At 39.4% G+C, this 13,648-nt stretch overlaps 1 long non-coding RNA gene across 1 annotated transcript; it reads left to right on the top strand.

The window, feature by feature from the left end:
* Positions 1-9,724: 9,724 nt before the first annotated feature.
* LOC137175774 (uncharacterized) lies at positions 9,725-13,290 on the top strand. Its single transcript, XR_010925712.1, has 3 exons — positions 9,725-12,154; positions 12,286-12,578; positions 12,786-13,290. It is a non-coding gene; the product is annotated as an uncharacterized lncRNA (long non-coding RNA).
* Positions 13,291-13,648: the final 358 nt, after the last annotated feature.

Below are 13,648 nucleotides of genomic sequence, written 5' to 3' on the forward strand. Positions count from 1 at the left end.
AGGTAAAGAACTTAACTTTGTTATTCTCATCATGTGGTCGTTTGTCAAACATGCAGAATACTGCAAAATTATACTTTCTTAAAACCAATTTGTGTAGAATGTTTGTGTGATTATTGCATGAAAAGTGAAACAGTATGTGCTGCTTTAAACCCTTCATTTAGTGGCTTTAAAGCTGCTTTAATCATTTTTTTGTATATTAGCAATGGATCAAATGACTATGTGTAATGAGAAAGCAGTCGCTAGTAGTGATGAACCCACAGAGAATTATCACCCAACTCTGGAGTTCCCCTCAGCTCAGCTGAGCGTTCTAGCGTTCAGCTCATTGTTTTGGTTGTCCTGTCTGCAACTTTAACTTACTATTTTTATTCACTCCCACTGCTCTCCAGCATAATTTCCAGATGCAGTAGGCAACTTTTTATAGCGAGAAAGCTCAAAAATTCACTTTACCTGCCCAACACCAAACAGCAGACAGACAAAGTTAGCTATAGCAGAGACAGGACAGCAAACCAGAGCTAAAAGGAGAATGAATATTGGATTAACATTCATCAGGTGGCCAGAAACATGTACCACTCCCAATGAATGCTAATGTTGCTCCGTGTGCCAGATGTGTAAATAAGCAACTATTTGCTTGTCATATCAACTTAAAAAGGTGATAGTATGTCAGCTGTGTTGTGTTTACAGTTTGTCTCCGCTGCCCCCAAGTGGCCCCAGAGATTAGTTTATGTATCTTGCATGTCAAAATAGTGATTATAAAATGGCATAGCTACTACTAAAGAATGATGATTAAAGGATAAAAACTATTATTTTAAAAATGTTGGAAATAAATTAACAAAATGATAACAGCCTTTGATAGCAGGGTTTTTGCAGTTTGCCCGCACAGCTAATGTATTAACTGTACAGATGTTAGCTGTAGCTAGCTAGCAATTTCCATAGTACCCGTGTATGTGTGCTTGTAAGATCTCACATCTCTAGTCTAACTTTTTTCCTTCAGCCTCTCTTCTCATTCATCTCATCCACATATGTTCCTAAATTGTATAAGCCCCTGAATAGCAAACATTTTTAGCTCAAACTGAAACATTTTCAACAATTGAGTATTTGCGTTACCCCAGGGAACTCGTGACTATTTGCACACACTAGCATCTTTGCACTGAACTCATAAGCAATTGCGTTGACACTAAAATTCCTTTTGTTTTCTATCTTAACACACATTGAGAAACAAAAGTTCTGAGCAAATTATAAATGAACAACTCATGAGTGGACATATCGTTCTGCATCTGACTTCAGTATGAAGTCTTTCCGTTGGGAAAAGAGAGTTTCTGGTATGCTTATGGCTTCAGAGACCTAGGCGCCGATTTACAGATTGTGTACACATGGTGAAATACTTTGAGTTTTCACTTATTAAATCTCAAATTACCACCACTGACATATGCATTCTATGTATCATATTTTCACTTCATTTCATCTTGTGATTATTAACATTTTCAAATAATAAATAAACATCTTATGTACATTTGTATGTTTTCATGCCCATTTTATGTCTTTTATGTCTTTTTTGATGTGAAGCACTTGGTGCATGTAATTTCTTTTGTTGTAAAGCACTTTGAGCTGCATTTTTTTTGTATGAAAGGTGCTATAAAAATAAAGTTATTATTATAATTAGTCAGTGATCATGTTGAAAGCAAATCTCAACTGAATTGGATAAATGTTCAACACTGAACACAAAACCTAGATGTACTAGAATGTTGCAATGAACACTGTGTGAAAAAAAGTCTTTGTGTGAACTCCTGCCAGTTTTTTCATTAGGCCCTACATTTCATGCAATTCATTGCAACTTTGTATTATTTATATAAACATTTACATCTAAGCCATCTCCCTGATGCTCTTATCCAAAGTGACTTACGGTGAGAGCAACAATAGAGTGAGCTTCATTTCCCAGATCACTAAGTTTCTTGCCAGCCAGTGAGCTGAAAGTAGACAGAATAAATAGCCCTGTTTCTCTGGAATGATGAGGAAGGCGATAAAATAGATTATGGCAGAAGTGGATATTGTACATCAAGAACATATAACGATTAGAAGAAACCAAAAATAGAAGAAAAGTTCAACCGAGAGAAAGTGATGAAGAAGAAAAGAAAAGAAAGGAAAACAAAAGAGGAAGAAAAAAGAGAGTTAAGCAGAGCTGAGCCACAGTCAACACAACCATGTTGAAATGATCAGATAGACCTCTCAGCAGACATCTTATCAATCAAGGACAGGAGACCGCAGCGTGTGTGTGTGTATAAGAGAGAGAGCGCATGTGATGTGATCTGCCAAGAGATGTTTGTCTTAAGGCTGAGTACAAAGAAATGCTAACAAATGCTGTGGCAGAGGTCCGAGTTGAGTGTACACAGAGAGTGAGGCTGAAGACACACACGAATACAAACACACACACAGAAAAAACACACACACACACACATAAATATGCAGCCTGTCCTCAAAAGAAAAACGACAGTATAGGTCGAAAATTTAGCCAGCAAACACAACCTATAGTTACGTTTGAGTGACAAACGCCATCTAGCAGCCATAGTAATTATGACCCGGAGAAATGACACAGTTCAGATAATGTCAGTGTAAGGTGACGGATTTCCATAATTGCAGGTGGCTAGTTGGATGGATGGCTGGATAGATAGATTGCAAAAAGTGGACTTAGCTGGAGGAGACCGCTGTTCGCTTCCTGCTTCCAACTGCAAGTGTCATGTTTCCAACCGTGAGTTGGGACAGTTTTTTAAAAACCGTAACTACGATTGTGGAGGTGTTTACTGTTGCCATGACGACGAAGGTTGTCTAACTTGAAGGAAGTAGTGAGTTTAACCCATGCCACCTTTCAAATGATCATTTTAACCCAAACAATGATCTTTCACTAACCCTAACCAAGTGGTTTTTGTGCCTAAACCTAACCAGAACTTAGCCGGAGCATTATCACACCATAAAACATAATTATTTTTTAACAGTGATTTGTAAAGGAAGGTTTTGGAAAGCACCGAAAGAGACGGCATGTTAGAAAATGCTCCTGTGGGTTGTTCTGGTGTGTGTGGCAGCATATTAGACAACACTCCTATGGGTTGTTCTGGAATGGATGGTACAATCAACCTATGTGGTCGCTTAATTATGAGGATGTGTTGACATATGTGCACGTGTAATCACGCTGAGAAATTGCTCTCTGTAGGTCTGCAAATTTGATAAAGATCTTGCAGATTCAGGGCACTTAGCCTTGGCAGCTGAACAGACAGAGTGATTGCATCTGTGTGTGTGTGTGTGTGTGTGTGTGTGTGTGTGCCTTGCTGAAGACACTTCAGAACAGGGAGAGATGATAAAGAAAAAACAAAAAGATAGATGCTCAGAGTGATCTCACAGCTGGAACAACGCATGAAGCCAAGGACAGGCCTTCACTCGAAAAACATCTCTGCTTTTCTTTTTCACCGCCTCCGTTCAGGTCCTGCGAAAGTCCCGTCAATTTCTTCCATTAAATGCGTCATCTGTCCTTGTACCACTTGGAGGTGAGCGCACAGAAAGAATATGTCATCCGCCAGATCTTGCCAAATGCTCTCTACCACTTTGGGAATCAGTCACTCTGACACAGCAAAAACAGAGATATTTAATCCTGGGATTTGGGGTTTTAACTCAAAATCCATGGCTTCAATTTATCCCAGTGTGGAGCCACACTTGGCCAACCATTCAACAAGGAGCCCCTTCTTCATGAAGAGGAATATTTTAACAGTGGATGTCTGAAATGCAATGGATAAAACTCATCCACCTGAAGATCGTTATTCGGTATCTCAAAATAAAGACCTACACTCAAAGGGAAACCTTGTTATTTTTCAACCTGGACTCTATTTCCCATCTTTTATTGTCTAAGTGACTAATGGGGACAACAATTTTTGAAATTGGTCCAGTATTGAGCGGGAGTGCTGCAGCCAGCAGCTGCAAAATGGGCTGCCCAACGGGGCAATAGCACACCATCAATGTATGTCCATTAAAAGTGCTTGTTTTTGCCACTAACTCAGATCGTTCTTTTAAGTGTCAACATTATAGAAAGGACCCTACAACGAAATAAAATAAAAATAAAAAAAATAAAAATCAACCTTTTGCTTGATCTGGTCTGTTTGTTACTGTGTCCAACCAAGTCTCGCTAAAGGAGAAGTCTTGTTCTGAAATCTTGCAACAGTTCAGTTGTTGAAATCACCTACATTTTTAGCCATGTACATGTACATGACTTTTGTACAATCTACTGTATAAACTATTTTATTTTGTGCTTCTTAGTTGCTTACAAATAGAAATAGTCCCATCATAAACGACAAAAAACCTCTATCCTTTTTGGAACTTTGTCTCATGTTAAAACTTATTCTTGCTTATTCTTGTTATTCATGTAAGATTTTAAAAGTAGTATTTTTAAACAATTCAAAGAAGTGAATGTGAAGTAAAACATGAAAAGCAGGCGTGGTATTATACTCATTTGTATATTTTCTACTCTAGGTAAAAGCTCCCACCTTTTCAGATCTTGTCTTATCTCCGTTGTAAATTTTTTATCACCATTATTGTTATTTTTACTAGTTTAATTTTTCCATGTTTTTCTTTTATATGAATTCTCTATTTCAAAAATTAAGTTTATATATGTGAAGATATATAATGTTGAGATTCTGAAGTACTAAATAATGGAAAGTTTGAATTGTATGACATAAATAAAAAATTCCTTTAAGATAAAAGGCGTGTACACCATCAAAGAAAAATAGTTCCCTCAGATGCAATTAATTTCATATCCAGAAGGTGACGATATGAAAGGTCAAGGTGAAGGATAGTGTGTGAAGATGAAGTATACACGTGTGAATAATAAAACAAATGAATGCTGATTTCAGTTTCATGCTGTCATGGCTTACAGTGACACATGAATGAAGCCATCGTTAATCTTATTAGTGACACCTGTGCTCTTCCTGCTATGACAAGTTGAAATGTTTAATGTGAAAAAGGCCTGTTATTGTTTTCTCTGTATGTGCTTATACATGTGTGGACATGCAAAATATGTATTGGTGAATACATATGTACTGGTGAATGTCTTGTTTGTTTATGTTTATTCAGAAACACATGTATTCCTTTTGAGCACACCCAACCATTTAATGAGTTAATTGAAAACACCCTCTGCCTCCACCACTTTCCTTCCGCCTGATTGGCTGTTGCTGTCTGTCTGACAGCCTATTTAAGTCCCCAGGGTTACATGGTCTGTAAGTTGTACTGAAGACTGTCTAATGACTGAAACAGTCACTTCCCTCCATTTGTCATGTTTTTGCATACGAAGTTAACTGATCCTTGTATGCATCTGAAGAGCATCTTCCAGGTTCTTTTATGTTTTTGAGGCTTTGTCTTTTTTTATGTAGGGACTGATCACATTCGCCTTATACACATGATATCAGTTCCTGATAACCCTTGACTCAACAGCATCCAAACCTTTCCTCATTGTCAGTGAACTCAAGTATAAGAAAACCCGTAATCTACTTTGTATTTAACACAGCATTAAAAGAAAGTTTTAACATTTCACTCTCATTTGTGCAAGTTAATGGGTAATTTTTAATTTACATAATCTCAAATATCACTTTTAGAGCAAGCATACCAGTGTTGCCAAGTCATCAAAAAAAAATCTAATTTCCCATTAGCTTCAATCACCTTGAGATGATTTGTTCCACCATTTGACATGTCAAGCTAATTAAATCAATTTTTCTTCTCTCTCAGCATATTTTGTCAGCGTGTCTGACCATGTCTCACCTGCTGCTGCTGAGCAGATTGATTTTTGCTACATAGCTCGTCACCATGGAGTCCATACTAAGTAGATGGACTTAATGTAATCACAGGTGGCCTCTGATGTGCTGTTTATTATGGAGACAAGCAGCTGTCAGCTGTATTGTGAAAGCCTCTATCAAAGTCACTGATCCACCTTTAAAGCAAAGCTGCTCTACATAATTGATGTGGTGTGGTTATCTCATCTGGCTGGTCTGATAGCACACTAAGCCAACGGCATGAATGAGGAAGAGGTTTTTCAGACAACTGGACAAGGAAGCAGACAAATGTAGAGTAATTACCCTGAAAAAAAATGGCTCTGTTTGTGCCGAGTTACAAATGTGTGGAGAACCCCGGCCACTTCCAGCCAGGATGCCACGGTTTATTGAGGCCTGAGCTGTTGACACAATACAGGACTGTGATTTGACCATCTGCAGATCAGACTGTCTTTATTTTCCAGCACTCACGTGGATCCAGCGATTCTCCACACAGCTAAATGCACCCTCATGTTCCCCCAAAACAGAACCATACTCCCACCACATTGTCTGTTTCTTTCTGTGTCGCTCTTTTTTTTTTTCCCCCCACATCTCAGAAAATTGCAGCCATATGTCCGAGGGGACCCCAGGTTCAAACACACACCTTGAGAAACAACGCTATTATCTACAATTGACTTTAAACTTTGGAGTGTATAAAAAGAGCAAGCAATCGTTCAGAGAGAGAGAAAGAAGGGGAGGAAGGTGGCAGAAGGTGGATGGAGAGATTAAAAAAAGAGAGACAGACGAGGTTAAGAGGGGTGATCTCTCAATGTGTGTTTTTTTTTATGTGTGTGTATGTATGTGTGTGTATGTGTGTGCACGCTTTGGCCCCCCTGCAGTCGTCTAAATCCCAAGGAAGATTGATTGCCTTCCAAGGATAATCTGTCCCAGACACTTTAAAGCATTTCCTCCCCTCCTCTTTCTCCTCCTCCCATCCTCAGCATACGACTCTCCTCTGTCTCCCCTTTCTCACCCTTGTCTACCTTCCTTGCCCTTTGCTCTCCCAGTTGCCGTAACCTCCTCATCCTGTCTGAGCACCCTGAAACCTTCTGCCCTCCCTTTTGCCACTTTTCTACCTCCCTTATGATTTTGTTTTCCTCATTTGCACACACAGACATTTACTAAAGAAGAGGAAGTGTGAAAAGCACAGTCCAGATCTAACAACGCACCTAAATCTTTAAGTGAAACAAAGATTTATTATGTGACAGGTTACATGGCCAAAGGAAATGTATCAACTTCTCTCTTTTTCTCTGCCTCTTCTGCTGTCTCAGAAGAAAAATATCACACTCTCTCTCCATGGTCAGTGTCTTTATAACCCTTGAATTCCCTTCTCTCCATGCCCAACCCGAACCTATGTCTCAAGAATTTATATGACAGGCTGCGTAACAAACCTCTTCCATCTGGCTTTAAGATACAAAATGAATAAAACATCTGACAGACAGAGAGGCACCTCCTCCTTTTCTTGTCCTCTTCACCCTACCACCAATAAAGCAGTAAAGAAGAGAAGAGAGCACCTTTGGGTGATACATAAAGTTGAGATAGCAACTGAATATTTGGGGTAAACAAGACTAATCTACAGCCATGCTAGAGGCTCTGTGAGGCCGTACACAGTGCTTTGAGCTAAATGCTAACGTCAGCATGTTAACATGCTTACAATGACAATGACTTATCAAGTTATTTAGCTTGTTCAGTCTTTGTTTAGCATATTAGCTAATTAAGCAGAAGCTGATGTTTTGCAGGTACTTGGTCGTAAACAAAAGCATTTGACATATTGATGATGGTGCTGGAGAATAACTTAAGGGATCAGTTATTACAATTCATCCTGAGGAGAGCATGTACCAAGTTTCAGGGCATCAAATTTTATTAGAGTTTTTGAGACATTTCACTCAAAACCACAAATGTCAGCCTCGCAGTGGCACCAAATGAAAAGTCATGGTACATCAAAGTCAGTAGAATTCATCATCTGAGGACCATGAATATCTGTACAAAATATTGCACCAATTCATCCAATAGATGTCGAACTTTGACTGGCTGGTGGGGCTAAAGGAAAAGTCAAAGTCAGTAGGATTCATCCACTGGGGGACGTGAATGTCTGAACAAAATTTCATGGCAATCTATCCAATAGTTGTTGAGATATTTTACTCTGGGCCAAAGTGGTGGACCAACTAACTGACAGACATTGTCATTGACATTGTCATCCATATAGCCACAATAGCAGCGGGAAAAAACTTTCTATGCTTTATCTAATTAAAAATGCTACAATTTCTGTGTGTAAAACGCCAAACACACAGTCTGTCACAAGTAAACACATGCAGATATGCAAGCACACAAACCACCTGAAGCATAGCTTAGCCTATCATTAAGAAATTAAAGAAATTAAGCAACAGGAACTGGTCAAACCAGCTCTGATTCAGTGATAATGGAGCTAATAAACACTGAAGTCAAAACCCAAAGCCTCAATCATGGCAAGGGCCTCAGTACTTACAGCAAGGCTAATTGTGAAAATGATGCCCTGCTTCCCTTGAACTCCTCCTGAACCTTTCTTACAGCATCCAAATGATGCCCCTGTATTTGTGTTTGACCTCTGCGTGGAAATAACCTCCTCAGTTATCCTTGGAAAATTGCAGGGTATGAGCAGAGCTAGCCGGGAGCGCACATGGCTATCGGCTGCGGAGGCATCTGCAGGGAGAGAAAACACATTGTTGCTATTAGCGTGTGACTCTGCCTTTTAACAAATGGCTGATCTGTTGTGACATGCTCTTCCTTTCCCCAGTGGATCTGTGACAGCGTTGTTGCAGAGGTAGGCCATTGTCGGCTTGGCTCGGCGAACCACAAACTGTTGTCATTGAGATTTGTTAAGGAGGAATTTAAGCTTGGATGATTATCAGTAAGCTTTAGGTTTTGTTTGACAAAATTACAGCCACAAACTCAGTCGTATCCACTTTCTTACGGAAGGAGTGGAGGAACTGAGTTTTTCTGTCCTAAAATCTTTGTGCCTCTTAGGTTAAGTTTACTATTGTCCAGTGGTGTAATGTTACAGTGCTGTTACAGTACTTTTTTGGGAGTATCTGTACTTTACTTGAGTTTTTATCTGTCTTTATCTTTCTTTAACCTTTACTCTACTACATTTCCTAAACAAAATGTATGCTGTTACTCCAATACATTTCCCCTATGCATCTTCGTCACTTCATTACTACAAAGTAAAATTTGGTAGCCTAATGAAGTTAGAACAAAGACTGCAAGCAAACAGGTTTGGTGAATCAGTGGTCTTAGCTTGCAAGTTTGTTCACAGTGGTTAATCACGTCAATGGGAAGTGCAATCAAGTGCTCTCAAAGCCACGGTTAAGTTTCGATTTCCACTCAAGCCCAGGCATGTCAGATGGTAACAACTACATGAATACAATTCCACTTGACGATGAGACTAAGCAGGTAGTTTCGGGTCTGAAAAGTGAAGCCAATGCGGAAGTGCATTAAACCTGCATTCTCTCAGGGGGCAACTCCACTGGCTCCAAAAAGAAGTTCTATTGTATAGACGTCTATGGGAAAATTACCCTACGTCTCACTTGATTAATTACCTCAGTAAACACTTTCCTTACTTATGGTCTCAATCGTGAGTTTTCAGTATTCTCCAATACAGCATGATATTCATTTTGTAACTTATGGTCCCATTTAATTACAAGTTGATAAAACAGGGTATGTTTTAAGGTGTGGCTATATTGTGATTGACAAGTCGCTACCACAGTGATAACGTTGGTTAGGTAACGTAAACATGCCATAACCCCAGATTCACAAAGTATAGGTGTAGCCGTTGTTATTTCTGCATGTTTTTAGTTCATGAAATTAATTGTAACATTTTGGTCGCTTAAAAAGTCTTGTTCAGCGTTTGGTTGTACTAAAAGACCCTCTAAAGAGTCGGATGTTCTGTTTTTCCGTTAAGTAAGTTTGTTTTGATGGTCTTAAGCCCGCTTTTTACCAGTGAAAATTAGCATTAGCATTATCACAGTTAACAATAGACTAAATGCACCGTGCTAACCAAGCCACCAGATAGAGTTCCACCCTCTCATCCAAATATAGTCACTTCTCATCACTTCTGGCTCCAAAAATTCAAGATGGTGACAGTCAAAATGACAAACTCAAGGTTCAAAACGCAAGTCCACAAAAATGGGTGATGTCACGGTGGATACATCCATTATTTTTATACGGTCTGTGGATGAGACTGATTTCATGATGGAAGCAGAAATAGCAACAGCACCTGCTACCCCAGCAACAAATGACGGTGGTGATGAAGACAAACACCAGTGGCCATACTTGCAAGAAATGTTTTCTCATGTTGGAGTGAAAGATTCTTCATACAGGACGAAGTCCCTTTTATGCTTACTCAAAGATACAGAAATATTGGCATTTAAAAACTCCCCGTCCAACCTTAAAAAATACATTGAGGTAAATTAAGATTAATCCCATGAAGCTACAGTATTAATGTTTAGTTATAACTAGCATTAAGCCTGGTCAGATATCTGATGGCTAGCTAATGTTGCTGATTACATTAAAATCACAGATATAATGTCTTCCTCTAAATTTTATCTGAATTAATTCAACTCAGCTTTCCCAGGTTGTTCAAATGTAAACGCCCACTCAGTCGTTAGCAAAAAGCAGTGACGTGGGGAGCACTGATGCTGCCCATACTAGCTTGCTCTATGTTAGAGCATAGGAAATTGTCCAGATATACTACGAGCGATGTCGCAGTGCTGAGTCTGAGTGCGTGAGGAGAGAGCCGGGAGCAGAGCCGGAGCTTCAGGACAGATAACACCCACTTCGGCCAAAATTTGAATTTTCAGATTTGAATACATATGGAACACTACTGGGAAGCTACAGATTGATATAAAAACCTCAAAAATAATGGACCTGTCCTTTTAAATGTACATCTGTTGCTTTCTTGTACGACTTTTGGAATAAAAGGACAGTCAGTGTTTTCTTTTACTGTAATAGCTACATATAGTAGTTGTATAGCACACTGGCTTCCCGCCGGTGTGCTAGAGGAGAAAACGACATCACCTTCATGACTCATGAGCAGAAATCTAGCTTATCGCAAAAAACAAGGACCTCAAGTAAGTTTTATTTTAATGATGATATTACTACCTTGAAATTGAATTGATAAAGTCATATTTGTGTCACAAGAATACGTCTATGATAATATGCTTGGCTTTCAAATGGTCATTATGTGAACACTGTTGCTAGGAAACTAACAACAAAATGGATGTTGCCATGTTTCTTTTTTCTATCTGTATTTCATTGTTTACGAATGGGAAAAGTACCAACAGCAAAAGCAACTAGCTAACACATTAAGACAGTGGAAAACAAAAGTAACTTTCAAAAAGCAATGGTAAACAGCATTTGAAGAGAAGAAAGACACTTCAATATACACAGTACACAACCTCACCACTGTTTTAAAAATGTAGTAGCTCATTGAAGTTACTTTTGTTTAACACCAGAACTGTGTCTCAGAGGTCCATTGACAAAGCTGGATCAAAGTATGTGATCCGAGAGCTCCAGTCTTTGTGATGGTGAACAAGAACCATTTAGAGGTTTTGTGAAGGAACTGCTGCCTAATGCAAAAATTATGTCAGAGCTGACCCTGTGCTTCATGACTGAATCCTCCAATGGAATGAAGAAGGCAGCGATTGAGGCCATGCGGGCCATATCGCCACCACCACCGACTGCTGGTCTGTCAGAAGGTGGAGCTTCATTGGGTTTACTGCCCATTTGATTGATCCTAACCGTCTCCAAAGATGCTCAGCAGCCCTAACCTGTAAACAACTAAGAGGTTTGCACACATTTGATGGGTTGGCAAGCACCCTGAATGACATCTATTCTGAGAACAACAACAGATAGCAGCTCTAACTTCATAAAAGCTATCCATGTTTTTGGAGAAGATGAGAACAACACTGCAGTCGGAAGTGATGGTGATGCATCTCAACCAGGAGAGGATGAAGCGGATCAAGAGGGGGGTGAAGAAGTGGAGTTTGTTGATTTGTCAGTGCTTCTGATTGAAGATGATGGTTTCAAATTCCAGCTCCCAAAGCACCAGCATTGTGCTCGTCACCAACTCAACCTAACATGTACAGTTGATGCCATGAAAGCAACATCCAATGAGACTTGCTAAAGGTTTACCATACAACATTTGGTAGCAATGCACCCTGGAACAAATGTGGAAGATCCACACTTGCAGCAGAAACTGTTGAAGATGCTTGCTCCTTCCAGCTGCTGTGCCCAAATGCTCCCAGGTGGAACTGGTTGTTCCTGGCCATGGAAAGACTAATGTAAGTAAGACCACTTATCCACTTATCATTGGTCCATTTTAGTTAATTACTCATCCAGCAATTTTTTTGTTGAATCCAATGAAATGGTTATGTAGTGTAATAAAATGGTGTTGTTTTTGTTTTCATCACAGGTTTAATCCAGCTGAACTCTCATTCCTCACAGAGTGTGCCACTGCTATGAGCCCAGTCACCCAGGCAGCCAACATCTTGCAAGCAAAAGCAAATGCCCAGATGGGGTGGCTACTTCCAACAATCAACTAGGTGACTGGTTTGAAGTACTGCAAGCCTCTGGTGGATGCTCTACATGTGGGAATAAAGAATCGTTTTGGCCACATGTCAGGAGACCCTGAGTTGATTGCAGCTGCAATTCTTCTTCCACAATTAGAAACAACTTGGACAAAAGATGATGCCACAATCAGAATGAGTAAGACAACATGGAGATAGTGAAAAATAAGTATATGGGAGTACCTTTTGACACTTTTCATAAATTCACCTTTTCACATATAAACCTCAAATTAAAACAATATTTAGTACAAAACCTTAGGTTGGGGTCATGACAGGATTAATACACCTTTCTAACATATTATTTATGTCTTCATCCTTACTATATTTCGGGAATGGACCACATCAGCACATGGAAGAACCCTCCCTGCAGCTAGGTGATGCCACCAGCTCCAGTTCATTTGATGAAGTTGACTTCTTCTCTGCCCTGCAATTGTCTCAAGCTCAAGACAGCTCCAAACAACTGGACTTAGCCTGTTCAGCAGATCACATGGACTTTCTGAAATCCTTCCCAGATGTGTGCAAGCTGTCTGTGAAGCTGAACACGCCTCTACCTGCCTCAGTGGCCCGTGTAAGGCTATTTAGCATTGCAGGACCTGTCTTCAGCCCAAGAGGAGAGAGACTGAATTCTCACAGTTTTGAAAACCCACTTCTTTTGAACATGATCAGCAAATCTTTCAGTTCCAAGTAATGACTGGGTTGTTACTGTTGGGAAGGGAAGGAGGAAGGGAGGGATGGATGAATGAAGGAAGGAATGGGAGGGAAGGAAAAACTGGATTTTGTTCTTCAAATCCTTGTTGTGAAGAACTTGTTTTTCTTCAAGTGTAATGTAGGTTAGATTTTTAAGGTGGTGTACATGTTTAATCGAATAAACTTCATATTTCTCAAAATTCTAACCTGCTGCTTTTTTAAATTGAGATTTACTCTCAATACTTAAGTACACTTAATATCAGAAAATTAGCTTTCATACTTAAGTACAGTAAATATCAGATACTTCAAGACTTTTACTCATCAAAATATTCTAATAGGTGACCAAAGTCATTTTCTGATAACGTGTACTTTTACTCAAGTGTGGCTTTCAGGTACTTCATCCACCACTACTATTGTCTGTATATCCAATTTACTAGTTTTGGACAACATACATTATACTGTATGTCTTAGTCACTCATGACTACATAAGCTATGTCAATATCTCATATTGAAAGAGTTGCA

The sequence above is a fragment of the Thunnus thynnus genome, chromosome 23 (assembly GCF_963924715.1).
Source record: "Thunnus thynnus chromosome 23, fThuThy2.1, whole genome shotgun sequence".
Lineage (NCBI taxonomy): Eukaryota > Metazoa > Chordata > Actinopteri > Scombriformes > Scombridae > Thunnus > Thunnus thynnus.